Here is a 26,535-nt window from a genome sequence, read left to right as displayed (position 1 = left end):
AGAGTGTTCAGGCCTCCGGCTCTCGCCCTGCCGTCCCGGCCGCCGCCGCCGCCTGGGGCCCCGGGCCTCGGCGGCGCTTGCTCTGCTCCTGCGCCGTGAGCTCTCGGGAGCCGCACATTCCAGCACAGAAGGCTGCAACGCGCACCCGGCCCGCGCCGCCGCCGCCGCCGCCGCCACTCCCGGGACACGCCCCCTCCGCCTCCCGCGCGCGCCCGCGGGACACGCCCCCTCCACCGCCCCCGCGCGTGGCCGCCTGGCGCGCCCCGCCCCTGGACGAAGGAGGTTGCTCTGGGCCCCGGCTGTGCTGGGGGCGCGCCAAGAGGTGGAGGTCCGTAATCTCCCCAGACCCCCAACTCTGACCCTTAGGTCTAAAGAGAAGAGCGCTCTGCTCCCATTCTTGATTTCCTTCATAAACTAACAACAGAAAAGTTATCCCCCAGCCCTGGAGTGCATGCACGAGAAAGGCGCTGTTAAAAGAAAAATCTACAGACTTTGACCATTCTCTTTAGAAGGACTGTCACCCGCCCTTTCAAGTCTAAAGCGCTCAAAAATACCTTTCAGAATCTCTTCAAGTCTCCATCCATAGCCACCCTTAACCAATTAAGCTTTGTTTTAAGCTTCTTTAGAAAAAAACAAAAAAACTATATATATATATGAACTGATTGAGGTTTTTTTCTTACTGTTTAAAATTTGGAAGGCATATATATGTATATATGTAAGAAAAAAAACCTCAATCAGTGAGTTGTAAGAAGAAAATGTTTCGGGAAGATCATGGACCCAAAATTCACGAATGAGGACAGAGGGGACAAGTCCCTAGACACAGAAAGTAGCAGGTCATTGCTGAACCTTCGAAGCACTATTTCAGTGTAGCAATTACCCTCAGATTATAGAGGGTAAAAAGGGTGTTAAACACATGGCGGCTGCTTCATGAGCAAGTGTCCCATAGTAACCTGCTTCCACGTTTATAAAGTGGGGTAACCATGCATGTTACCTGGTACATAGTAATATGCTATAAAGGTAGCAGCAAGTACTAGGAGGCTTCAGAGTAGGAAGATAGTTTCTAACCAAGAGGATCTAGAAATTTCTCACCGTAGGTGATTATCCAGTCTGGTCCTGGAGAATTAGAATTTCAACAGGTGGAAAATAGAGGAAGGAACATTTCACACGGTGAAAACAGCAAGCCTCAAAACCCATCCGCTGAGGCTTCCCTAACTCTTTCTGGAGCTCCCCCAGTTCCTTCTCTTTTCAAGTTCCTTCATTTGTCTAGCTTTTTTGAGAGCTTCCAAACTCCTTACTCCCCTGGTCTACTCCTCAGTAGAACTGTTTCCCTAAATCTAGACAATATATTATTAATTTTGCAGTGTCAGATGCAAGATGGAATGAAGGCCCCAATGTGTTTACCAAAGGTTTTGATTCTTAATATCAAATGCAAGCCCTCTCCATAAATCAAACTTGAGAACTATTCATTTTCATTGAACCAAAGAGAAAAAGAAATGCAGAAAGGAAGGAAAAAAGAAAGAAAAAGAGAAAAATGAAAGAGAGGAAGGAAGGAAACAAGGAAAGAAGGAGGGAAAAAAGGGAGAAAAAAACTTTTGTAGAACTGGTACAAAATTTTCAACATTTATTCTTTTTTAAAAAATGTATTCTTTTTTTTTTTAAACTAAAATCTAATTTGAGGTTGCATGGCTTTTTTAGATGCTGTAGCCCAGGGAACAATTCTGGCCTCAATCAATACCTCAAAGATATATACTTTCTTTCCTTTTTTCATGTCCAGAAAGGCAAAAATGTAACATCTTTTTTTTTTTTTTGAAACATCTTTTTAAACTTACTAGATAAATGTTCTTCATTTCCTCAGTCTGACTGTTACTGGAAATGTTTTATTAATTGCAAATTTATTCCCACATATTGTGATGCAAATAAATGAATGGCAAATCGGCAGCTGCATTCATTTAAAATTAGTAGAGGCCCTTGTTCAAGAGATGGCATATTCAGAGTGACCCAAATTATCCTGACATGAAAGGGCCACAGGTCAAATTCAAGGCCAAGTTACAAATCAATAGGAACTCTCCTTGGGGGAAACTAGTGTTATAAACTTGAATTCTTAATTGTTTTTCAAGAGGTTGTATTTTACTTTGCTTCAAGCAAAATTTAAGATCTTCTTCAAAATAAAGACTTTAAAATGTCAATGAATTCTGGTTTTCTTATTTTGAGAATATGGATTTTTTTCCCATATATTTAATTCATCATTAAAAAATGTTTAGGGCTTCCCTGGTGGCGCAGTGGTTGAGAGTCCGCCTGCCGATGCAGGGGACATGGGTTCGTGCCCTGGTCCAGGAAGACCCCACATGCCGCGGAGCGGCTGGGCCTGTGAGCCATGGCCGCTGAGCCTGCGCATCCAGAGCCTGTGCCCCGCAACGGGAGAGGCCACAACAGTGAGAGGCTCGCGTACCACACACACACAAAAAAATTAATTATCATATGCTCTTAGTAATATTTTTCTCTAGAGACTTATTTCACAAGTTCGGTTTAATATTGTTTTTGAGCTTCCATGTACTTTTTATTCCTTACCATGTTTCATTTTTTCCTTTAGAAAAAAGCTTATCTTGACTGAACTTATGTTAATGTTACACTGAATTACAACAATCTGCTTTAAATGTTACATATTACATAAAGTTAGTGCTATTTAAAAATAAGAGTACAACATCTCCATCCTGATGTTGTTGGGTTTCAGGTCTATTCTTGCTGTCACCAGCCAGAGCTGGCTTTGGTCTGTTAGGGACTTATGTATGGTGCCTTTCTCCCATTTTCCCTACATTTCCAATAGTACCTGTCAATGCTTGTCCCTCCAGGAATCTCCTCCTGATATAACTGATCATATAGGAATTGAACTCTGGCTCTGAAATTTTTGTCCTCTGAGTCAGCACAATTTCTATTTCTCATTTAGGTCACAGTGAACTCACAACATAATTTAGAATATTGCTTGTGCTCTCTACAACCTTATTCTGAAACTTTTGGTGAAGTTTAAAAAGTGGTGATAAATTAGACACTGTACTGGCCATGTAGGCTAGAGAACTGTTTCTCCTTTCCTCTGTTGCTTTGAGAAATCACTTCTCTTAGAATGGATAAATGACAAGGTCCTACTGTATAGCACAGGCAACTATATTCAATATCCTGTGATAAATCATAATGGAAAAGAATATGAAAAAGAATATATGTATAAATGAGTCACTTTGCTGTACAGCAGAAATTAAACACAACATTGTAAATCACCTATACTTCTATAAAATTAAAAAAAAAAAAAAAAGAAAGAACATCTCTTGAGTTTTGTCCAAAAAATGAAGAGGTTGCACTAGTGATGTCTAAAATGCTCAGCAGCTTAGAAATCTGAGGTGCTTTTTATTCTGTTAAATTTTGAATCTCCTGCAGGTGTTTTCTAGAAAAATTATATATATATTTTAGTTCAATATACCCTAGTTTCTTCTCTGTAGCTTCTTTTGCCCTCTGTGGGGAGACCCACCAGTAGGTCTTGAGCCACACTGGCTTCAAGAATGATGGTGTCTGAAGACAGGGATTTACGGCCTGATCTAGTGCTGTTGATAGCAGCTTCATCTCCCCTCGCTGCCAGTTGCGGCCCAACCTTCTGTTCTGGTTCTGCTAACTGGAACACAGTGTCTCATCCATGACAGTATCTGCAGCTTGAGCCACAGAGGTGTTCCCTAAATGCTGAGGGACGGGAAGGAGGTGAGCAAGGGAGCTCCAGAATGAGCCGGGATCCTTCCTGCCTCCTCATGGAGCCCAGACCACATTTTGAACTACTCTCCCCTCGTTCCTCTTCCCTTCACCTCACTGGCCTTGTTGAACCCTGGCTACTCTCCCAACTTGCTGTTCTTTTTCTGAAAGACTATCCAGTACCTCTCTGTCCATCCCGCTCACTCCCTCCCCTCCTGGGTCCAATGTTATCTTCTCAGTGGTCGCACTCTTTAGAATTACAGCCCCATTCCCTTTACACCCAATCCTACTGTCCTTCCCTGCTTTGTTTTTCTTATTAGCATTTATCACTAGCAAACATGCCATGTATTTTATTTATTCATTTTATTTACCATTTTATTGTTTATCTTTCCTTACTAGAACCAAGGTGCAGAAGGGCAGAGAAATTAGTCTTTATCTCCAGTGCCTGTAACATGGTAGTTACTCAACATGTGTTCGTTAAGTTTACAGGATCCTAGCTTGGTGTCACAGTCTCTCAAAATGGGGCCCCTCATATCCCCATTGGTACCCCCAGCTCAATACCCATCACAGACTTCCCTCATGCTAAATGCTGGCCTGCCTCTTTGAATGGCCCCTAAAATATCCCCTTTTCAATAGCTGTTTGTTGAATGGACAAATAAATGCTCTCAGATCACCGGTCCCTGTGCGCTGCCTTCCTGTCAAAAATCTCCCTTCCTGCTCTTCTGCATATTATATTCCTAGCACACTCCTAGTTCCACACACCAGTCTTTCCTTGGATTTTCCTTAGTGAAATTTAAGAGTCCGTTTGGGCCTCCAGGGTCCCTCCATTTGCCCCTGTTTAAATACAAGCCATAACCCTCTCCCTGCACAGCCCTGCCCCTCCCCTGCATTCCATCTATTTGCTCTTGCCTTCCCTATTATCCTTCTTCCTAAGATTCTCCCTCCATATGGTATGCAGATCAGAAAATGTCACAACTGAAAGAGACCTTAGAGGTCCAAATTGTTTTGTAGATGAAAAGAAACAGGCCTGCAAGCATTTGGCTTGTCCAAGTTTGCACAACTAGTTAGAGCACCGCTGGAACTTGGATCCAGGGACACAGATTTCCAACCAGTCTGCTGATCTTTCTACCTCTCTCAAACTCTCCAGGCTTCCTCTGTTCTTTCCTGACCCCAGCAGCACTCCTTTCTGAAAACTCCTCTGGGCCTGTTGAGCTACTTTGTTCAATGGCTGTACAGACAGGGTATTTGAGGTAAGAAGTCTCTTCAGACCACATTTTCTTAACTTTTAAGTATATTTTTATGTTAAAATTAATTATCTTCTGGCTAGGAGAGGCCTTATTGTCTTCTATTGCTTTTAAAATACTGAAGACCCAGGATTGACATTTTAATGTACAAAGCTCATCATCAGTTTAGGGGAAAGGGGACTTGACTCAAAACACAACTTCTCTCAGCCTTTCTCTTCCATTGAGAAACAGGCAAAATGTGCCCCCAAAGTGCCATGGGAAATGTACTTGTGCACATACTTTCTTTCCCATGTCTTTCTGACATGACCATGAGGACCTTGAGATAAAGAACTGTGTTATCCGTTCTCCACATGATCTTATTCCTGACAGTCAAGAAAATCAAACATCTGACAAAGTGTAGCAACCCAGCCAAAGTTAACTGGTTTTATCAATAAATGTTTCTTTGATGAGTGAACCTGTATGTTTTCCTTATTTGTCTTCAAATTATCACTTAACCTTCCAGAATGGCTGAAAGTAAAACAGCGGGCAATATAAAGTGCTGACGAGGATGCTAAGCAACTGGAACTTCATATATTAATGATGACAATGCAAACTGTTACAAATGAGACAGGAAGGGGACAGGGCACAACCTTTAAAAGAATGACATACCCTGAGAACATGACAGAAACTGGTTAGAACCAGCTAGGTCCAAGATGGCAGACAAGTCGACTTCCACTAGACCTTGAGCCGCAGTATATGCTCACTGTAACACATCAGCACGCTAAATGACACACCCACAGGCACTATGGGCCGACTAGAAAAGGTCATAAAGTGGGCGGTGGCCCAATTCCTGGAAATCCCCACCCCTTCCCCCAAATAGCTGGAAACTCCTCCCACTCATTAGCCTATGAGATTACCCACTCCTGTAAAAACTGACAACCTAATACCCTGAAGCCGCTCTCCCCTTCTGAGATGGCCAACACTCTGTCTGTGGAGTGTGTATCTTCCTGAATAACCTTCTTTCTCTTTACTATGGCTCGCTCTTGAATTCTTTCCTGCACAGAGCCAAGAACCCACACTTGGTGGCCATCCCAGGGACTCGCCTGCAACCCGGAACATGACCATCCTCTCTTGCCCCACTCTCTTTCCTGCAATACAACCATTATGGAAAACAGTCTTGAAGTTTCCTATAGAGACATGTAGCATATAATCTAGATATCCCATTTCAGAACAGAACTGAAATTTCATGCTATGCAAAGACCTGGTAGGGAAGTGTCCAAAAACTGGGAACAGCCCAAAAGTCCAACTGGTGAATGCATAAAACAACTTTAATACACTCACACAATGGAATAAAGTCTCAGGGAATTAAAACTTTTCCTGTACTCTCTTTAGTGATTGGGATCTTTCAAATTCAACTGATAAAAGACAGATTAGCAAAAGATAACATTCAATCACCATATTTTTGTTAAGGTATGTAGAGGGTGCAGAGAAAAGGGTGACTCAAGGGGTAGTTAGAATTTGGGGCTTATATACCATCTTAATAGGGGAAGGGGAGGGAGAGAAAGACAGTTATGGGGAAACAAATGAGTTCTCAATAAGGGAAAGGGAGGGAGAAAGGGAACTCATGGGAAAACAAATGACTTTCTGGAAAGATAAATGGGCCTCAGGAGAACAGATGGGAGATAGGACAGTTTTGTGACAACGTCTGTTTACATGTGGTGTGGAGACTTCTCATGGCTCTTGATAAGAGTCAATCATCCCTGGTGGATCCCAGGGATGGCCTCTAGTGGAGGGGATTTGAGTTCATGTCAGTTCTGTTTTTAGGAAGTTAAGTAATTTCAGGAACTCAAATGCCTTCTGCTAAAAGTAATTTTTATATGCCACAGTGAGTGGGTATTACTGACCCTTTAAATATCAATAAAAAGGAGCTAGCTATTAATAGAGGCAACTACACAGATGAATCTCAAAAGCATTATGCTAAGTGAAAGAAGCCAGATACAAAAGGCTACTTACCTTATGATTTCATTTATACAGCATTCTGGGAAAGGCTCTAGAGATACAAATGAGATTAGTAATTGCCAGGAGCTGGTGGTGAGGGAAATGGATTGACTATAAAAGGGCACAAGGCAATTTGGGGGGGTGATGTAAATGATCTATATCTTGGCTGTAGTAACGGATACCTAAGTGTAAAAATTACTCAAAATTCATAGACATGAATAACTTAAAAGGGTAAATTTTGCTAAATGCAAATTATACCTCAATAAACCTAACTTGAAAAAATGTAACTATAAACAATGGAGACTTGATTTATTGGGGTGTTTTACTTATTTGCATTATTTTGGTAAGTGTTCCAAATCTTTTCACAAAATATTGTATCCAAGGATGTTGATTTTCCTCCTGATAGAGTCTCTACTAATTTATACTATAAAGTCACTTCTTACCCTTAAAGCTGCTTTATTCAACAGGTATTTATCAAGCATCTTCTCTGTAAAAAGTGGTATGGGGGTGGAGGGCAAGTAAAGAAGTATAAGATAGGTTTTGACCTTCACCAAACTTATGATCTAGTTTGGGAAATAAAACATACCCTGCTTTAGTAAAAGCACAAACAGTAAGAGTTTTTAGATTTTGGAGGAGAAATGGCTTCTAGCTAGGCAAAGCTTCAGAGGAGTACTTATTTCAGGAAAGTAAGCAACTCATGGGCAGTTTATAAGCAAAAACTCCAAAGTCTAGAGATCTGTTACCTTAAGGTCTTTTTTTAAAAATAAATTTATTAATATTTATTTTTTACATTTATTTTTGGCTGCATTGGGTCTTTGTTGCTGTGCACGGGCTTTCTCTAGTTGTGGCAAGCGGGGGCTACTCTTCGCTGCAGTGCACGGGCTTCTCATTGCAGTGGCTTCTCTTGTTGTGGCGCATGGGCTCTAGGCACGCGGGCTTCAGTAGTTGTGGCTCGCGGGCTTCAGTAGTTGTGGCTCGCAGGCCATTTAGAGCACAGGCTCAGTAGTTGTGGCGCACAGGCTTCATTGCTCTGAGGCATGCGGGATCTTCCCAGACCAGGGCTCGAATCCATGTCCCCTGCACTGGCAGGCGGATTCTTAACCACTGTGCCACCAGGGAAGTCCCCTTAAGGTCATTCTTAATGTGTCATCCGAGAGGAGGGGAGCCTGGTCCTCTGCTGAAAGATGAAGAGGCAGGAGAAGGGATGCAGGAAACTCAAGTAAACCAGAATGGCAAAGCACCTGGGGTTGGAGCAAATCAGGACTGAAGATAAAGTGCATGGCATCAGTCTAGAACAGATACCATTCTAAGCATGGGCTTGGCTTGCTCCAAGGAAGTCTTAAATAAGCAGTGATGAAGTCTCTTTGGAAAACAAAACCAGACCACGACAGTCCAATCACAGCTGTGGTTGTCACACCATGAAACCTTATCCGAATTCAGTATACTGATTTGGGCAAAAATGAAATCTAAATTCCTGTGTTGTGGAAGATAGATAGATTCTATCAGAAGATAGACTGTTTCCATAAGAAGCCAGTCTGCATGTAACCTAGAAAAGAGGAAAACAAAGGGGTAAAACTGGCACTGTTTACCTAACACAGTCCACAGAGCATTGAGATACTGAATCTGGCAGATAGAGGTGCATCATCCAGGTTTAGGACAAGCACAAGTTCACTTGGTTTTTTTTGGCTCAGAATAGATGTGAAGATTATCTCTCCTGACATTAAGTCCATACTCATAAAGTCACTTAATAGCTAATAACATATACCGTCCATACTTCGATTTCAAGCGACAATTATGTCATTTAACAACTAGTATTCTCATTTTTGCATCTCCTCCTCCTACTCTCCCCCTAACGTCTCTTACTGTATCTCTTCCTTTTCTTACCCTCACTCACTGGGCTCCAGCCACACATGCCTTGCATAGTGCTGTCTTAAGGCCTTTGCAGATGTACTTAAATGAAGGATCTTGAAATGAGGAGATCATTCTGGATTATCTGGTTGTGTCCTAAATCCAATGACAGGTGTCTTTATAAAGCACACACAGAGGGGAAAACAGAGAAGGCAATGTGAAGACTGAAGCAGAAATTGGAGTGATGTGGCCACAAGCCAAGGAAGCTGGCAACCACCAGAATTTAGGAGAGGCATGGAATGGATCCTCCCCTAGAGGCCATTCAGAGGCAGCATGGCTCTGCTGACACCTTGGTTTTGGACTTCCAGCCTCAAGGACTGTGAGAGAATAAATTTCTCTTCAATTCTAAGCCAGATCAACCAACGCTACAAAGGTTTATGCTCCAAGCTTTGAAAAATGAATTCTAAGACAAATTGACAATGGTTGAATGAAAAGACTATAAATACATTATGTCAACTTAATGCATAAATTTAGCATTTATTAAATGTCACTATATCTTTTAAAAAATTTATAGGCTAGATTTTCTTACTTTCCAAGAAACCCTGAATATGCTGAATAATTATTGAAAAATCATAGCTGATAAATAAGTTACTTATAGTCAAGTAATTTTCAGAGAAAAAATGTTAAATTATTACTCTTTTGTATTATATATATTTGATGTGGGTGCATTTGAAGATGATTGGTAGGATGTAAGGTAGGGTTTTCCTTTTCAAAATGCAAGAGTGCCTGAGACCTCAGAGGTCTAGGCTGCTCTCTCCCAGAATTCCTTAGGAGTGACATAAGTTGTTTACATGTGCTGGAGGAAAAAGAAGAAAAAAAAACTATAATTGACTTTGGGAGGTTACTACATTGACCATATTGTCATCTCATTGTAAAATTATTTCAAAAATTGGATAGAGGGTGGGAAATACTTTAATTTTCTACTTTCTATGCTCCCAAATTATTCAACTCTTCCTAAAGGATGTGTGTACTTTTATAATTTAGAAAATAAGAATTTTTCAAGTAAAATAAATTCATCATGGAACATTTTACAACACTTTGTTTAGGGAAGTCAAAATTGTTACAACTTTTTGGCGAATAAGTTGGCACTACCAGAATACACACACACACACACACACACACAGAGGGAGAAACTTTTTCACCCAACATAACCTCCTACGGTGCAAAGAGATAAATAAGAATGCTCAGTTCAGTGTTTTTAGTAAAACTAGTGGTCAAAATATTAACCAGGATTATTTTGTGAAATGGGCTTATGGGAGAGTACTTTCAACAATATGCATTTCTATATTATGCAGCTTATAATATTATATTCAAATTATAGGGTTCAATTTTGCTTATAAATTGCTTCATTCACTTAACAATTATTCGGTACTTACAGTGTGTCAGGTTTTACTCTTTTGAATCTTCCCTCACCAATCTAAGATTGGGATGAAAAAATAATTTGTAAAAGGAGAGAAAGTAAGGAGATGACTAACTGAATGTTTTGTGGGTACCAAGGAATCTACAGGGTGCAGAAAGACAGGGTAGAAGATAAAATAGAGGGTGCTATTTGAAGAGTTCCTTGATCACAATCCTAAGGAAGGCCTGCCACACCAGCTTCTTCCGAAAAGAAACTGAAAGCTAAAGCTAATTCCTTTAACTGTCAACCACCACCCTCCAAGATCCAGAGGTTTCAGACTGAAAGTCAATCGAATTACCTCACCACTCACTCACCTTCCATATAATTGTTTTAGTGAATATAAACTGTTATCTTTGCTTTCTATATTCGGAAGCTATTAAATGAGTAACAGTCCCCAGCTTAAATAAAACAAACCCGGAACTTCTTCAAGTTTATTTTTAACATGTAATATAACTCAAAAAGAGACAACTATGTGGTCACTCTTGGTGGTTTATGCAGACAGCTGTGGTGACATTGATTACTCAACGTCAAGGAACAGTTAAGAAAAAATGACGTTCAGTGATTAGGGAATGTGGGACCAACACAGACTCACTTTGTTCTCACGATATCCCCTGTATAAAAAGTATGGATAAAGATAATTCATGTATGGGGATCCAGAAAATGGAGGCCGCCCCAGCAGCCTGGCCCAGGTCACAAATCTAAACTTGAGTCGGCCTGCACTTCCAGGAAACGCCGCACTCTCAAGGAAACCTAACACACACAGATCACAGTCCTCTAGCTGAGCTTTAGCTAGCTCACCTTACCCTGGAAGATAGGACCCTCTAGACTTATAAAGAAATCGCTGACCTCCTAGGCAATCTTGCTTTGTTTCCTGTTGCCTCTTCTAAGCTCTGTAAAACTCACTGTAGCCCAAAATTCCTTGGGAAAAGTGCTCCACTGTCTGTGAGGCAGTGTACTCCCCAATCCAGGGATGGTTTTCCCTTGAATACAGTTCATCGAACTCATTACTAAATTGCATTATTTTTGTCGTTTTGTTGCAGGAAGGGGGACCCCTTCTAGGGCCCAGGAGTGGGTTATTGTTGAATACTCAGAAATGAATTGTCGGAGGAGACACAGGTGCTGACGAAGCAAGAGACTTTATCGGGAAGGGGCACCCGGGTGGAGAGCAGCTGGGTAAGGGAAGCTAGGAGAACTGCTCTGCCACGTGGCTCGCAGTCTTGGGTTTTATGGTATTGGGGTTAGTTTCCCGGTTGTCTCTGGCCAATCACTCTGACTCAGGATCCTTCTTGGTGGCGCGCATATCGCTCAGCCAAAATGGGTTCCAGCCAGAAGGGTTCTGGGAGGTTGGTAGGACATATGGACTGGCGTCTCCTGTCTCCTTTTGACCTTTCCCAAATTCTCCTGGTTGATGGTAGCTTGTTAGTTCCGCATTCCTTACCAGGACCTCCTGTCATAAGATAAATAAAGCAACCTAAATAAAAGGTATGTGTCAATGGTATATGGTAGAAGAAATATGAACTTTGGAATAAAAATCTCAGTTCTGACCATTTATTATAAACTGTGTGCTCAAGAAAAAAGTGTGCGTTGGGCGTCCCTGGTGGCGCAGTGGTTGAGAGTCCGCCTGCCAATGCAGGGGACACGGGTTCGTGCCCCGGTCCGGGAAGATCCCACATGCCGCGGAGCGGCTGGGCCCGTGAGCCATGGCTGCTGAGCCTGCGCGTCTGGAGCCTGTGCTCCGCGACGGGAGAGGCCACAACAGTGAGAGGCCCGCGTACCGCAAAAAAAAAAAAAAAAAAAAAAAGAAAAAAGTGTGTAAAGATTCTGATACTTGTTAAGAAAAATTATCCAAAACTTGGAAATAAGGCAAAAAGAAGGTTGTGTATCATTCCAATGTCACACTTCAGGTCTATCTTAACAGGCCCACCCAAGGATGATTTAATTCTCTAGGGAAATGGCCAATTTTTGTCATGCTATTTCATTTTGATTAGGCCCAGGCTCTGGGTAATTACATGTTAATGTGAAGACTTTTGCCTGATAGAGGGGCAAATGATTCCTCTCCAGCTGAAACAATACCGCCAAATGGCTACAATTTTAGTGCCCTGTAGGACATTAACTAGTTGTGTCTGTCATCTAGCAAATTTATTTAGCATGTCTTTCCTGGCTGACTTTACAAATCTGTATTCTTCAAATGGTCTTTGAAACAGCTTTATTGTCTGCCAGTTCCCTTGCTGATAAGTTAAACAAATCTCTCTCTCTCTCTCTCTCTCTCTCTCTCTCTCTCTCTCTCTCACACACACACACACACACACACACACACACACACACCCCTCTGGGAGTCATATTTTAAATTTGGGCAAGTAGCTAATAAACATCATTTTCCTTACCCCTTGGTTTCCTCTTTGTAGTCAATGTCATGTGAGAAAAGACCTTTTCTTTGGCACAAGATTTGCCCAGTCTCCACAGCTTATGGTGCTTATTTTTTCTGCTTATACGATACAATCAGGTTTAGTCTTGAACATGTGAGGTTTAAGATGCCCATGAAACACGCCAGTGGAGATGTTAAGGAAGTTCTAAGCTTAGAGTTCAGGGAAGAGGCCTGAGCTGACAATGTAAGTTTGAGAGTCATTTGCATCATCAAGAAGGTATTTACAGGGTTTCCCTGGTGGCGCAGATGGTTAAGAGTCCACCTGCCAATGCAGGGAACACGGGTTCGAGCCCTGCTCCAGGGAGATCCCACATGCTGTGGAACAACTAAGCCCATGTGCCACAACTACTGAGCCTGTGTTCCAGAGCCCAGGAGCCACAACTCCTGAAACCCGGGCGCCTAGAGGCCATGCTGTGTGACAAGAGCAGCCACTGCAACGGAAGCCCGCACACCTCAACGAAGAGTAGCCCCGCGCACAGCAACAAAGACCCAACGCAGCCAAAAATAAATAAAACTAATGATTTTTTTTAAAATAAGGTATTTACAGTCATGAGGATAAACAGAGAGGGATGAAGGAGTGGGGAAAAGAATGAGAGAAGGAATAAAGACTGACACAGAGTAGTTGACGTGATACAATATCAAATTGGAACTCCAATATTTAGAGACCCACAGAGGATGAAGAGGTAGCAAAGGAGACTGGAGAGGGAACAGAGACATCAGAGAACAAAACAGTCTAGTGTCAGAGAAAATAGAGGGCTGGGTCAAATGCTGCTGAGAGGCTGTGTCAGATAAGGAGTAGAATGCATGTATTAGATATGGCAACATGGAAGACAGCCAGGACTTTAAAAAGGTCGCTTAGTGTGGAATGATGAGGACAGATGCCTGGCTGGATGTGAATGGGTTAAAGGGTAAATGGAAGCTGAAGATGTGGAGACAGTACAAGTAGAAAACTTATACTACAGATGTACCTGAGACTTCTGCAAGAGATTTAGACTCTACAAACAATAATTACGTTCCTAGCAGGATCTTGATGATCTCACCAAAGTGAAATCCAACAAGATTGGATGCCTGGTACACACCACACTGTGCTATGTTATAGAATTCTTGAGAGCAATACTTGAGGAAGCTTCTACTGAAGTGGAACGTGGATTCTAGACCCTGACTGCCTGGGCTCAAATCTCAGCCCTTTCACTAACTAGCTCAATGACTTTGGCAATTACTACAACTCTGTCTCAGTTTCTTCATCTATAAATGGGTGTGGATAACAGCATCTACTTCATTAGCCTGTTGTAATGATAAAAAGTATTTAGAATATGCCTTCACATAGTAAGTGATGAATAAAGGTTACCTTTATTATTATCTTTTCCAAGGAGACAGTTTAAGTAAGGAGATTTATATAAAGAGATTTATAAATACAAGGTATTAAGTGTCATGATGAAAGCAGGCATTGGGCTTGCAGGATCTTAGTTTTCTGAACTGGGATTAAACCTGTGACCCCTGAAGTGGAAGCACAGAGTCCTAACCACTGGACCACCAGCAAATTCCCAAGGACTATATGGTTTTGTCTCATGATGACCCTATGAGAATATACTGCAAAGGTATCAAGGCTTAAAAAGAATCAGAGAAAAGATGTTGCGGTTTGTTATGGAATCCAGAAAGCTTCCTTAAATAATTTTTCTTGTATTTTACAAAACTGTAAAGCCCTGGGAGTTTGTAACTTTGAGATCATATGTATCTTGAGCAAAGTTTATTATCCTATGCTTGACGAAATTTCTCAACTTGCATATAACTGCCATGAGGGAGGGAGAAAGAAAAACCTTGCTAGGGCCTTTTTGCAGTTTTCTGGCTACTTTCCCCAGTGGGGGCTTGTGTGTTGTTAACATAGACTCCTACTTAGCAAGAAAGGAGTGATAGTAAACCAATCTAACCAAGTTCCTCCTTGTTTAAAACCTATCATTGTTTCTCCACAGTAAAGCCCTCACTGAGTCCTGGTTTAAGATAGTTTCTATTCATATTCTTTTCATTCTTAAATGTCCCCTTATGAAAAAAAGTCTTCCATTTAGTCCCTGCTTTTGAGAACTGGTCCCACCAAGTTTTAAGAATTCTGTGATCTAAAGTCTCACACAGAATGTATTTCATGGGCCAGCAACACTGTTATCACCTGAGAGCTTGTTAAAAATGCGAAATCTGAAACTCAACCCACACCTACTGAATCAGAAATTGCATTTTGACAAGCTGTCCATGCACATTAAAATTTAAGAGGCACTGTTATAAAAGAGGTAAAAGGAACTTAGGAAAACTTCAGGTGAATTTTTCTGTGCAAAATCTCTTAAAGCAGGGCAAATTAAAACTAAATCTACCGTTGAAATTTTTCCAAAATCAGATTTTTTCAAAATCAGATTTTAAGTTCAAAACAGAATTTGTGACATGTGATATACTCATACCAGTGACTTGCTGAAGAGCTGAAGCTCCTTTTAAAGTATTCAACTTTTTTCAGAGAGCTGGACTTTCATATTGATAAGTAGGACTTAAATAATGACAATGGAAAAGACACATCCTTTATTTTAGACTCAGCCCTGGGAAAAAGTCATCTCCAAGAACATGATTCAAGTAGAAGATTTGAAATGGCTTCTCTTGTCATATCTTCTTTTTTTCCTTCCATAATCAATGGCATCTACTTTTTTTTTTTTTTTTGGTATCTACTTTTAAAAACTTTTTCTATTTCTAAAGAACTCATCTTTCACTGCTTGTAGACAACCTAGCATTCTCTATGACAATTTGTTCTTGTATTATTCCACACAATCAAGAGTTTGATAATTTTGTTTGTTTGGTTTTGGTTTTTTGGCCGTGCAGTATGGGGATCTTAGTTCCCCGACCAGGGATTGAACCCGCGCCCCCTGCAGTGGAAATGCGGGAGTCTTAACCACTGGACCGCCAGGGAAGTCCCAAGAGTTTGATAACTTTTAAATTTCCTTTCTATGAACTTCTGGGTTTCAAGGAATTCTTTGTATCCACTTCTACCTGCAACTCTCTTTGTCAGGTTTGCAAGTACATTTTTTTTCTTTTTTTATAGATTTTCTTTCTTTATTTATTTATTGGCTAAATTGGGTCTTCCGTTGCTGTGCGCAGGCTTTCTCTATTTGCAGCAAGCAGGGGCTACCCTTCGTTGCAGTGCGAGGGCTTCTCATTGCGGTGGCTTCTCTTGTTGCAGAGCACAGGCTCTAGGCACGCAGGCTTCAGTAGTTGTGGCACAGGGGCCCAGTAGTTGTGGATCACAACTCTAGAGTGCAAACTCTGTAGTTGTGGTGCACGGGCTTAGCTGCTCCACAGCATGTGGGATCTTCCCGGACCAGGGCTCGAACCCGTGTCCCCTGCATTGGCAGGTGGATTCTTAACCACTGTGCCACCTGGGAAACCCATGAGTACATTTTAATTTCATGTCTAGGAAACATTTTGTCAATTTTAAATAATGTTAGTGGTAGGCTCAGAAAGACATTGAGAAGTTCATGATGATGAGCATAGCTTACACTAAGATGGGCGTATTTGAAAAGTGATGAATTATGGAAGTCAGCGGGAGCCCAAAGTACAACTTTATCCCAGTATGGCTGGCATCTTCCTTTATCTTACTGGGAAATGGCCAAGAGTGGAAACCTGGAGCATTAGGATCTGAAAAAGGAGTCCTTGATCCTTGACTAATTGTAGAGATGTGATGGGCTGGGGATCAGAACACCTATTAAACTGTTTAAAAATTCATGAAGAGGCACTTTCAATTGTCTTAAAATTTCAGTTATTTCCCCCAAATCAGGATGCATTCGAGGTGAGTGTTTTATTCCAATATAATTAAACTAATATGTTGGATTAGACTACTTTATGCTCACCCTTGTGAAGCACTGTCCTGGTGTCATTTACTGAGCATACTGCCCCAAACAACCCAGTAATCTTGACTCCCGTCCCCTACTCTCTCAAAGCTCCTTGTAAGTAGAATGAACATGATTTTTAGAGTCAAGAAATCTGAGTATACACCCTAAAGGAGACTCATTTTTCTCATTTGTAAAGTGGATTGATAATACCTCTTAAATAAGGTAGAATTAAAACTGATCCATACAGCCAACAGCCCATAATGATTACTCAGTAAATGTTAGTTCCTTTCTCTGGCAGTGGTAAAACATCTTAATCCTTCAAGAAAGATGCTGGTTGTGGAAGGCGGAAATGGTTTATGAAAAACAGCCCCTGGGGCACTGTTAACACCCTAGGGATGATCTTTTTTCTCTACCTGCCCTCTGAATTCTCGAGATGCAGCCTTGCAATATTAAGAATCACTTTGCCCACAGCTTGTGAAGAGTTGAGATGAAACTGCTACCCAAAACCATGTGACGATGGGCATAGGTTTTAGAAAGGAAAATCATATATTTCAGTGTAAGCAAACCCTTGGAAGTTCGCTTTGCGCTCAGTATAGCCTTCAGCAGTGCCTGCAGCCTCTGGCACCATGGATACCGCCTTTGCTGAGGCAATAGTCTCCATTGTTATGCGCAGCATCCCACCGTAATTGACAGCTACACGGTTTAGGAGAGGGAGGAAGGCCACAGAACAGACATCAAAGGCAATTATCACGAAACCCAGCTTGCTGTGAATGGAAGCGGTCACTCAGAATGTCATTTTGGAAATAAATTTCCTGGACAGATTAAAAATTTTAATAGTCACCAAAGTAAAAATGTGACCCAGGGCTTTCTATGAAGATGTTTTGACCAAAAGCATACTAGCACATGCTTCCTGGGGTTGAGTATTTCCTGATTTGCAAATATGCTCCTTCCTGGTACCTCAAAAGCTGTTTGATTACATTTCCAAAATAGTGACATCTGTTTTTCATTCCATAGTAAGTTCATACATTCCTTCCTGCCAATTTGCAGCAAATAGCTATGAAGCACATACTACCTGCAAAGCATTTCTTCAGGTAATATGAAAATTTGACCATAGGGAATTCCCTGGTGGTCCAGTGGCTAGGGCTCTGTGCTTCCACTGGAGGGGCACGGGTTCAATCCCTGGTGGGAGAACTAAGATCCTACAAGCTGCACAGCACTGCTAAAAAAAAAAAAAATTGACCATAGAAGTGGGCAGGGGAACACATTGATGCAAACAAGAGATCTTAAATTAATTATCACCCTGTCAATAATTTTTGTCAGTATGGCTCCAGACCATTAGGGAAAATTTTCTCCCTAGGTGGCCATAAAATCTGATAGATGTTTTGAAGTTCCCAGAGAACTCAGCTCCTCCTATTTTCTTTGTTCCTAATATTGGGAAATAGATCCCTAATTCAAATGGTCTCTCTTTTTTTTTTTTTCAGTATCTTATATACTTATATATTAGTGTATATACTTCTCAACTTTTTTTGGTAAGACACCTACATATGCCTAAAACTGAGATCCCTAAAACTGAGATCCCAAAAACCTCATTATTTTGCAACTCCCATTTTTCATTTAACAGTATACAGTTGACCCTTGAACAATTCTCAGGTTAGTGATACCGACCCTCTGTGCAGTCAAAATCCGTGCATAACTTAAAGGCAGCTCTCTGTATCTACGGTTCCATATCCATAGATTCAACTAACCACGAATTGGGCAGTACTGTAGTACATGTTCACTGAAAAATCCACACATAAGTGGACACGTGTTGTTTAAACCTGTGTTGTTCAAGGGTCAACTATACTCTAAAGATCTTTTCAAATCAATAAATATCCAAATTTGTATTTTTTCTTCATACTACATATCACTAGCTAAAATGAAACATTCTATTATGTTGCTTATCCATCCTCTCCCTATTTCTCTTGACTGTCATGTTCTCTCACCATAATGCAAGCAGAGAACTTGTTGGCTGCTCCCCAGGTCTGAAACCCTGCCTGGCAAATAGTAGGAACTTCATAGATATTTGTTAAATTAATGATTGAATGAATAACAAAAAATTCACTTTAAATGTTAAGGTATACACAACACTGTAAAGCAACTATACTCCAATGAAAATTAATAAAAATTAATTTTAAAAAAGTTAAGATATAACTACTTTATTTAAATTTTTATTGTTTTACTTTTCTGAACTTGTGGATTACTCCATTTTAAAATAACATAGGGGGGGCTTCCCTGGTGGCGCAGTGGTTGAGAGTCCACCTGCCGATGCAGGGGACACGGGTTCGTGCCCCGGTCCGGGAGGATCCCGCATGCCGCGGAGCGGCTGGACCCGTGAGCCATGGCCGCTGAGCCTGCGCGTCCGGAGCCTGTGCTCCACAAGCACAGGAGAGGCCACAGCGGTGAGAGGCCCATGTACCGCAAAAAAATATAAATAAATAAAAATAAATAACATAGGGGAGGGGCTTCCCTGGTGGCACAGTGGTTAAGAATCTACCTGCCAATGCAGGGGACACAGGTTCGATCCCTGGTCCGGGAAGATACCACATGCCGCGGAGCAACTAAGCCCCTGCACCACAACTACTGAGCCTATGCGCTAGAGCCCATGAGCCACAACTACTGAAGCCCGCACCTAGAACCTGTCCTCCTCAACAACAGCAGCCACTGCAACGAGAAGCCCGTGCACCACAAGTAAGTGTAACCCCCACTCTGCCGCAACTAGAGAAAAACCCGTGCACAGCAACAAAAACCCAACGCAGCCAAAAAAAATAATAATAAATTAAAAAAATAAAGGAGGAGTCAATATAGCGGTGTGCAGAGATGCAGAGTTAGCTCTCCCCACAACTAGGGCGCCTGCTGGACGCTAGTGTGGGACTCTGACCCCCAAGAAGATGGGAGGAACCCCAGAGTGAACCGGTAGGATGTAGGGAGACAGAGCGGGGAGGAGAAGTGGAGGCCAGACAGGATTGGCGCCCCTGAGGTGGAGGGGATCAGGAGAGGCAGGTGGGAGGGACTCTCTGGGAAGAGCAGGAAAGGAGCGGCAGGCGATCACCTGGCTCACTCGGGCTGGGGAGCCTGCTGAGCTCCCAAGCCGGTACCCCCCATCCAAAGCCCCACCCAGGCTGCGTCGGCCCTGGGAGCATAAGAAGGAGGCTGGGGAGATCAGGAGAGGCAGGCTGGAGGGACCCTCGGGGAGGAGCGGAGGGCAATTGCCCCACTCTCTAGGGGCCCAGGGAGCCTACAGAGCTCCCAGGCCGATCTCCTGCCCTCCAAGCCCCCTCCAGACTGCGTGGGTCCTTGGGGGCATAGGAGGGAGGCCGGGGGAGATCAGGAGAGGCAGGTGGGAGGGGCCGTCGGGGAGGAGCAGGAGAGGAGCGGAGGGCAATTGCCCCGCCCACCTGGGCGTGGGGAGCCTGCTGAGCTCCCAGGCCAGTACCCTGCCCTCCAAGGCTCCCCCTTCCCCTTCCCCCCCAACATTGGTCCTGGAGGCATAGGAGGGAGGCTGGGGAGATCCGGAGAGGCAAGTGGGAGGGGCCCTCCCAGACCCCAGGCCAGAGGAGCAGGAGAGGAGAGGAGGGAGTTTGTCCCACCCACTCGAGCCCAGGAAACCTGCTGGGCTACCAGGTGAGGTCCCCTGCCCTCTGAGGCCTGGGTTGGAGGCACGCCTGGGCCCCATCTGATCCTTGAGCCTAAGCCCCACCCCACAGAGCCCCAGGGCCTTTTCCAGCCCTGTGGATCCTGAGCACTGGCCCTGCCCACCGTCCAAACCTCGCCCATGCTTAGGCCCCGCTCTCCACAGCCAAGTCCCCCCCCCTTTTTTTTCCTTTCCCTCCTCCTCTTTTTTACTCTTCTTGTACTGATGTACCTTCCAGTTGTTGATTCATTTTTATTTTTACATTCTTTCTAACATATCTGTTAGTTTCCTAGTATAATTTTATTTTTTACTTTGTTATTGTTTTTGTTTGTTTGTTTTTTTGCCACCCCGTGCGGCCTGCGGGATCTTGATTTGTGAGCCCGGGGTTGGGTGGAAACTCCTGCGATGGGAACTCTGAGTCCAAACCACTGGACTAACAGAGAACCTCAGACCCCAGAAAATATTCATTAGAGTGAGGTCTCACAGAGTTCCTGATCTCAGCACCAAGACCCAGCTCTACCCAACAGCCTATAACTCCAGTGTTGGAAGCCTCAGGCCAAACAACCAGTAAGACAGGAACACAATCCCACTCATAAAAAAACAAAAAATGAGACAGCAAAAACATAGATCACAGATGAAGGAGCAAGGTAAAAACCTGCAAGACCAAATAAATGAAGAGGAAATAGGCAATCTACCTGAAAAAGAATTCAGAGTAAGGATGATCCAGAATCTTGGAAATAGAATGGAAGCACAGATTGAGAAAATACAAGAAATGTTTAACAAAGATCTAGAAGAACTAAAGTACAAACAGAGATGAACAACACAGTAACCAAAACAAAAAATACACTAGAAGGAATCAATAACAGAATAACTGAGGCAGAAGAACGAATAAGTGAGCTGGAGGACAAAATAGTGGAAATAATTGCCAAGGAGCGGAATAAAGAAAAAAGAATGAAAAGAATTGAAGACAACCTCAGAGACCTCTGGGACAACAATAAACACACCAACATTCGAATTATAGGGGTCCCAGAAGAAGAAGAGAAAAAGAAAGGGTCTGAGAAAATATTCAAAGAGATTATAGGGGGAAACTTCCCTAACATGGGAATAGAAATAGTCACCCAAGTCCAGGAAGCACAGAGAGTCCCAAATAGGATAAACCCTAGGAAAAATGCACCAAGACACATATTAATCAAACTAACAAAAATTACATTCAAAGAAAAAATATTAAAAGCTGCAAGGGAAAAACAAAAAATAACACAAAGGAATCTCCATAAGGTTATCAGCTGATTTGTCAGTGGAAACTCTGCAGACCAGAAGGGAGTGGCAGCATATACTTAAAGTGATGAAAGAGAAAAACCTGCAACCAAGATTATTCTAACCAGCAAGGATTTCATTCAGATACGGTGGAGAAGTCAAAAGCTTTTCAGACAAAAAGAGGCAAAGAGAATGCAGCACCACCAAACAAGCTTTACAACAAATGCTAAAGAAACTTCTCTAAGTGGGAAATACAAGAGAAGAAAAAGACACACAAAAACAAACCCAAAACAATTAAGAAAATGGGGACATCCCTGGTGGCACAGTGGTTAAGAATCTGCCTGCCAATTCATGGGACACAGGTTCAAGCCCTGGTCTGGGAAGATCCCACATGGCACAGAGCAACTAAGCCTCTAAGCCACAACTACTGAGCCCATGTGCCACAACTACTGAAGCCCACATGCCTGGAGCCTGAGGTCCGAAACAAGAGAAGCTACAGCAATGAGAAGCCCATGCACCACAACGAAGAGAAACCCCCGCTCACCACAACTAGAGAAAGCCCATGCACAGCAATGAAGACTCAACAACGAAGACCAAACACCACCAAAAATAAATAAATAAATCAATTTATTTTAAAAAAAAAAAGAAAATGGTAATAGGAACATACATATCGATAATAACCTTGAATGTAAATAGATTAAATACCCCAACCAAAAGACACAGACTGGCTGAATGGATACAAAGACAAGACCCATATATATGCTGTCTACAAGAGACCCATTTCAGACCTAGGGACACATATAGACTGAAAGTGAAGGGATGGAAAAAGATATTCCATGCAAAGGGAAAGCAAAAGAAAGCTGGAGTAGCAATACTCATATCAGATAAAATAAACTTTAAAATAAAGACTGTTACAAGAGATAAGGAGGGACACTACATAATGATCAAAGGATCAATCCAAGAAGAAGATATAACAATTATAAATGTTTATGCACCCAACACAGGAGCACCTCAATACATAAGGCAAATGTTAACAACCATGAAAGGAAAAATCGACAGTAACACAATAATAGCAGGGGACTTTAACACCCCACTTACACCAATGGACAGATCATCCAAACAGAAAATAAAGAAACACAAGCTTTAAATTACACTATAGAGCATATAGATCTAATTGATATTTATAGAACATCCCACCCAAAAGTGGCAGAATACACTTCCTTCTCAAGTGCACATGGAACATTCTTCAGGATAGTCACATCTTGGGTCACAAATCAAGCCTTGGAAAATTCAAGAAAATTGAAATCATATCAAGCATTTTTTCTGACCACAAAGCTATGAGATTGGAAATCAATTACAGAAAAAAAAAACCTGTAAAAATCACAAATACATGGAGGCTAAAGAGTGCACTACTAAATAACCAAGAGATCACTGAAGAAATCAAAGAAGAAATTTAAAAATACATAGAAACAAATGACAATGAAAACACAGATGATCCAAAACCTATGGAATGAGGCAAAAGCAGTTCTAAGAGGGAAGTTTATAGGAATTCAATCTCACTTCAAGAAACAAGAAAAATCTCAAATAAACAATCAAACGCTACACTTAAAACAAGTAGAAAAAGAAGAACAAAGAAAACCCAAAGTCAGTAGAAAGAAAGAAATCATAAAGATCAGAGCAGAAATAAATGAAAGAGAAATGCAGAAAAGAACAGCAAAGGTCAATAAAACTAAAAGCTGGTTATTTGAGAAGATAAACAAAATTGATAGACCCTTAGCCAGACTCATCAAGAAAAAAAGGGAGAGGACTCAAATCAATAAAATTAGAAATTAAAAAGGAGAAATCACAACTGACACTGCAGAAATACAAAGGATTATAAGAGACTATTACAAACAACTATATGCCAATAAAATGGACCACCACAAAGAAATAGACAAATTCTTGGAAAGGTACAATTTTCCAAGACTGAACCAGGAAGAATTAGAAAATATAAACAGACCAACCAAAAGCACTGAAATTGAAACCATAATTAAAATTTTTCCAACAAACAAAAGTCCAGGACCAGATGGCTTCACAGGCGAATTCTATCAAACATTTAGAGAAGAGCTAACACCAATCCTTCTCAAACTCTTCCAAAAAATTGCTGAGGGAGAAACAATCTCAAATTCATTCTACGAGGCCACCATCACCCTGATACCAAAACCAGAAAACGATATCACAAAAAAAGAAAATTATAGACCAATATCACTGATGAACATAGATGCAAAAATCCTCAACAAAATACTAGCAAACAGAATCCAACAGCACATTAAAAGGATCATACACCATGATCAAGTGGGGTTTATTCCAGGAATGCAAGGATTCTTCAATATACGCAAATCTATCAATGTGATAAACCATATTAACAAACTGAAGGAGAAAAACCATATGATCATCTCAATAGATGCAGAGAAAGCTTTTGACAAAATTCAACACCCATTTATGATAAAAACCCTCCAGAAAGTAGGCATAGAGGGAACTTTCCTCAACATAATAAAGGCCATATATGACAAGCCCACAGCAAACATCATCCTCAATGGTGAAAAACTGAAAGCATTTCCACTAAGATCAGGAACAAGACAAGGTTGCCCACTCTCACCACTATTATTCAACATTGTTTTGGAAGTTTTAGCCACAGCAATCAGAGAAGAAAAGGAAATAAAAGGAATCCAAATCGGAAAAGAAGAAGTAAAGCTGTCACTGTTTGCAGATGACATGATCCTATACATAGAGAACCCTAAAGATGCTACCAGAAAACTACTAGAGCTAATCAATGAATTTGGTAAAGTGGCAGGATACAAAATTAATGCACAGAAATCTCTGGCATTCCTATATACTAATGATGAAAAATCTGAAAGTGAAATCAAGAAAACACTCCCATTTACCACTGCAACAAAAAGAATAAAATATCTAGGAATAAACCTACCTAAGGAGAGGAAAGACCTGTATGCAGAAAATTATAAGACACTGATGAAAGAAATTAAAGATGATACAAATAGATGGAGAGATATACCATGTTCTTGGATTGGAAGAATCAACATTGTGAAAATGACTCTACTACCCAAAGCAATCTATAGATTCAATGCAATCCCTATCAAACTACCACTGGCATTTTTCACAGAACTAGAACAAAAAATTTCACAATCTGTATGGAAACACAAAAGACCCCGAATAGCCAAAGCAATCTTGAGAACGAAAGAAGGAACTGGAGGAATCAGGCTCCCTGACTTCAGACTATACTACAAAGCTACAGTTATCAAGACGGTATGGTACTGGCACAAAAATAGAAAGATAGATCAATGGAACAGGATAGAAAGCCCAGAGATAAACCCATGCACATATGGACACCTTATCTTTGATAAAGGTGGCAGTAATGTACAATGGAGAAAGGACAGCCTCTTCAATAAGTGGTGCTGGGAAAACTGGACAGGTACATGTAAAAGTATGAGATTAGATCACTCCCTAACACCATACAGAAAAATAAGCTCAAAATGGATTAAAGACCTAAATGTAAGGCCAGAAACTATCAAACTCTTAGAGGGAAACATAGGCAGAACACTCTATGACATAAATCACAGCAAGATCCTTTCTGACCCACCTCCTAGAGTAATGGAAATAAAAACAAAAATAAACAAATGGGACCTAATGAAACTTCAAAGCTTTTGCACAGCAAAGGAAACCATAAACAGGACCAAAAGACAACCCTCAGAATGGGAGAAAATATTTGCAAATGAAGCAACCGACAAAGGATTAATCTCCAAAATTTACAAGCAGCTCATGCAGCTCAATAACAAGAAAACAAACAACCCAATCCAAAAATGGGCAGAAGACCTAAATAGACATTTCTCCAAAGAAGATATACAGACTGCCAACAAACACATGAAAGAATGCTCAACATCATTAATCATTAGAGAAATGCAAATCAAAACTACAATGAGATATCATCTCACACCAGTCAGAATGGCCATCATCAAAAAATCTAGAAACAATAAATGCTGGAGAGGGTGTGGAGAAAAGGGAACCCTCTTGCACTGCTGGTGGGACTGTGAATTGGTTCAGCCACTATGGAGAACAGTATGGAGGTTCCTTAAAAAACTACAAATAGAACTACCATATGACCCAGCAATCCCACTACTGGGCATATACCCTGAGAAAACCAAAATTCAAAAAGAGTCATGTACCAAAATGTTCATTGCAGCTCTATTTACAATAGCCCGGAGATGGAAACAACCTAAGTGCCCGTCATCGGATGAATGGATAAAGAAGATGTGGCACATATATACAATGGAATATTACTCAGCCATAAAAAGAAACGAAATTGAGCTATTTGTAATGAGGTGGATAGACCTAGAGTCTGTCATTCAGAGTGAAGTAAGTCAGAAAGAAAAAGACAAATACCGTATGCTAACACATATATATGGAATTTAAGAAAAAAAATGTCATGAAGAACCTAGGGGTAAAGCAGGAATAAAGACGCAGACCTCCTAGAGAACGGACTTGAGGTTATGGGGAGGGGGAAGGGTGAGCTGTGACAGGGCGAGAGAGAGTCATGGGCATATACACACTAACAAACGTAGTAAGGTAGATAGCTAGTGGGAAGCAGCCGCATGGCACAGGGATATTGGCTCGGTGCTTTGTGACAGCCTGGAGGGGTGGGATAGGGAGGGTGGGAGGGAGGGAGACGCAACAGGGAAGACATATGGGAACATATGTTTATGTATGACTGATTCACTTTGTTATAAAGCAGAAACTAACACACCATTGTAAAGCAATTATACCCCAATAAAGATGTTAAAAAAAAAAAAAAAAACTAAAAATAGTACTACCATGTGACCCAGCAATCCCACTACTGGGCATATACCCTGAGAAAACCATAATTCGAAAAGAGACATGCACCATAATGTTCATTGCGGCACTATTTACAATAGCCAGGACATGGAAGCAACCTAAATGTCCATTGGCAGATGAATGGATAAAGAAGATGTGGCACATATATACAATGGAATATTACTCAGCCATAAAAAGAAACA

General features: G+C 41.5%; 1 protein-coding gene across 1 annotated transcript in view; it reads left to right on the top strand.

Annotated features, from left to right (window-relative positions):
• SPINK2 (serine peptidase inhibitor Kazal type 2) overlaps window positions 1-26,535 on the top strand; it is a gene marked incomplete at both ends in the record, with an annotated part of 208,217 nt that overhangs the window by 129,985 nt on the left and 51,697 nt on the right.

Source organism: Leucopleurus acutus (genome assembly GCF_964270905.1).
Source record: "Leucopleurus acutus genome assembly, chromosome: 4".
In the NCBI taxonomy this organism is placed as follows: Eukaryota; Metazoa; Chordata; class Mammalia; order Artiodactyla; family Delphinidae; genus Leucopleurus; species Leucopleurus acutus.
This window is presented reverse-complemented; position numbering and strand designations above follow the sequence as displayed.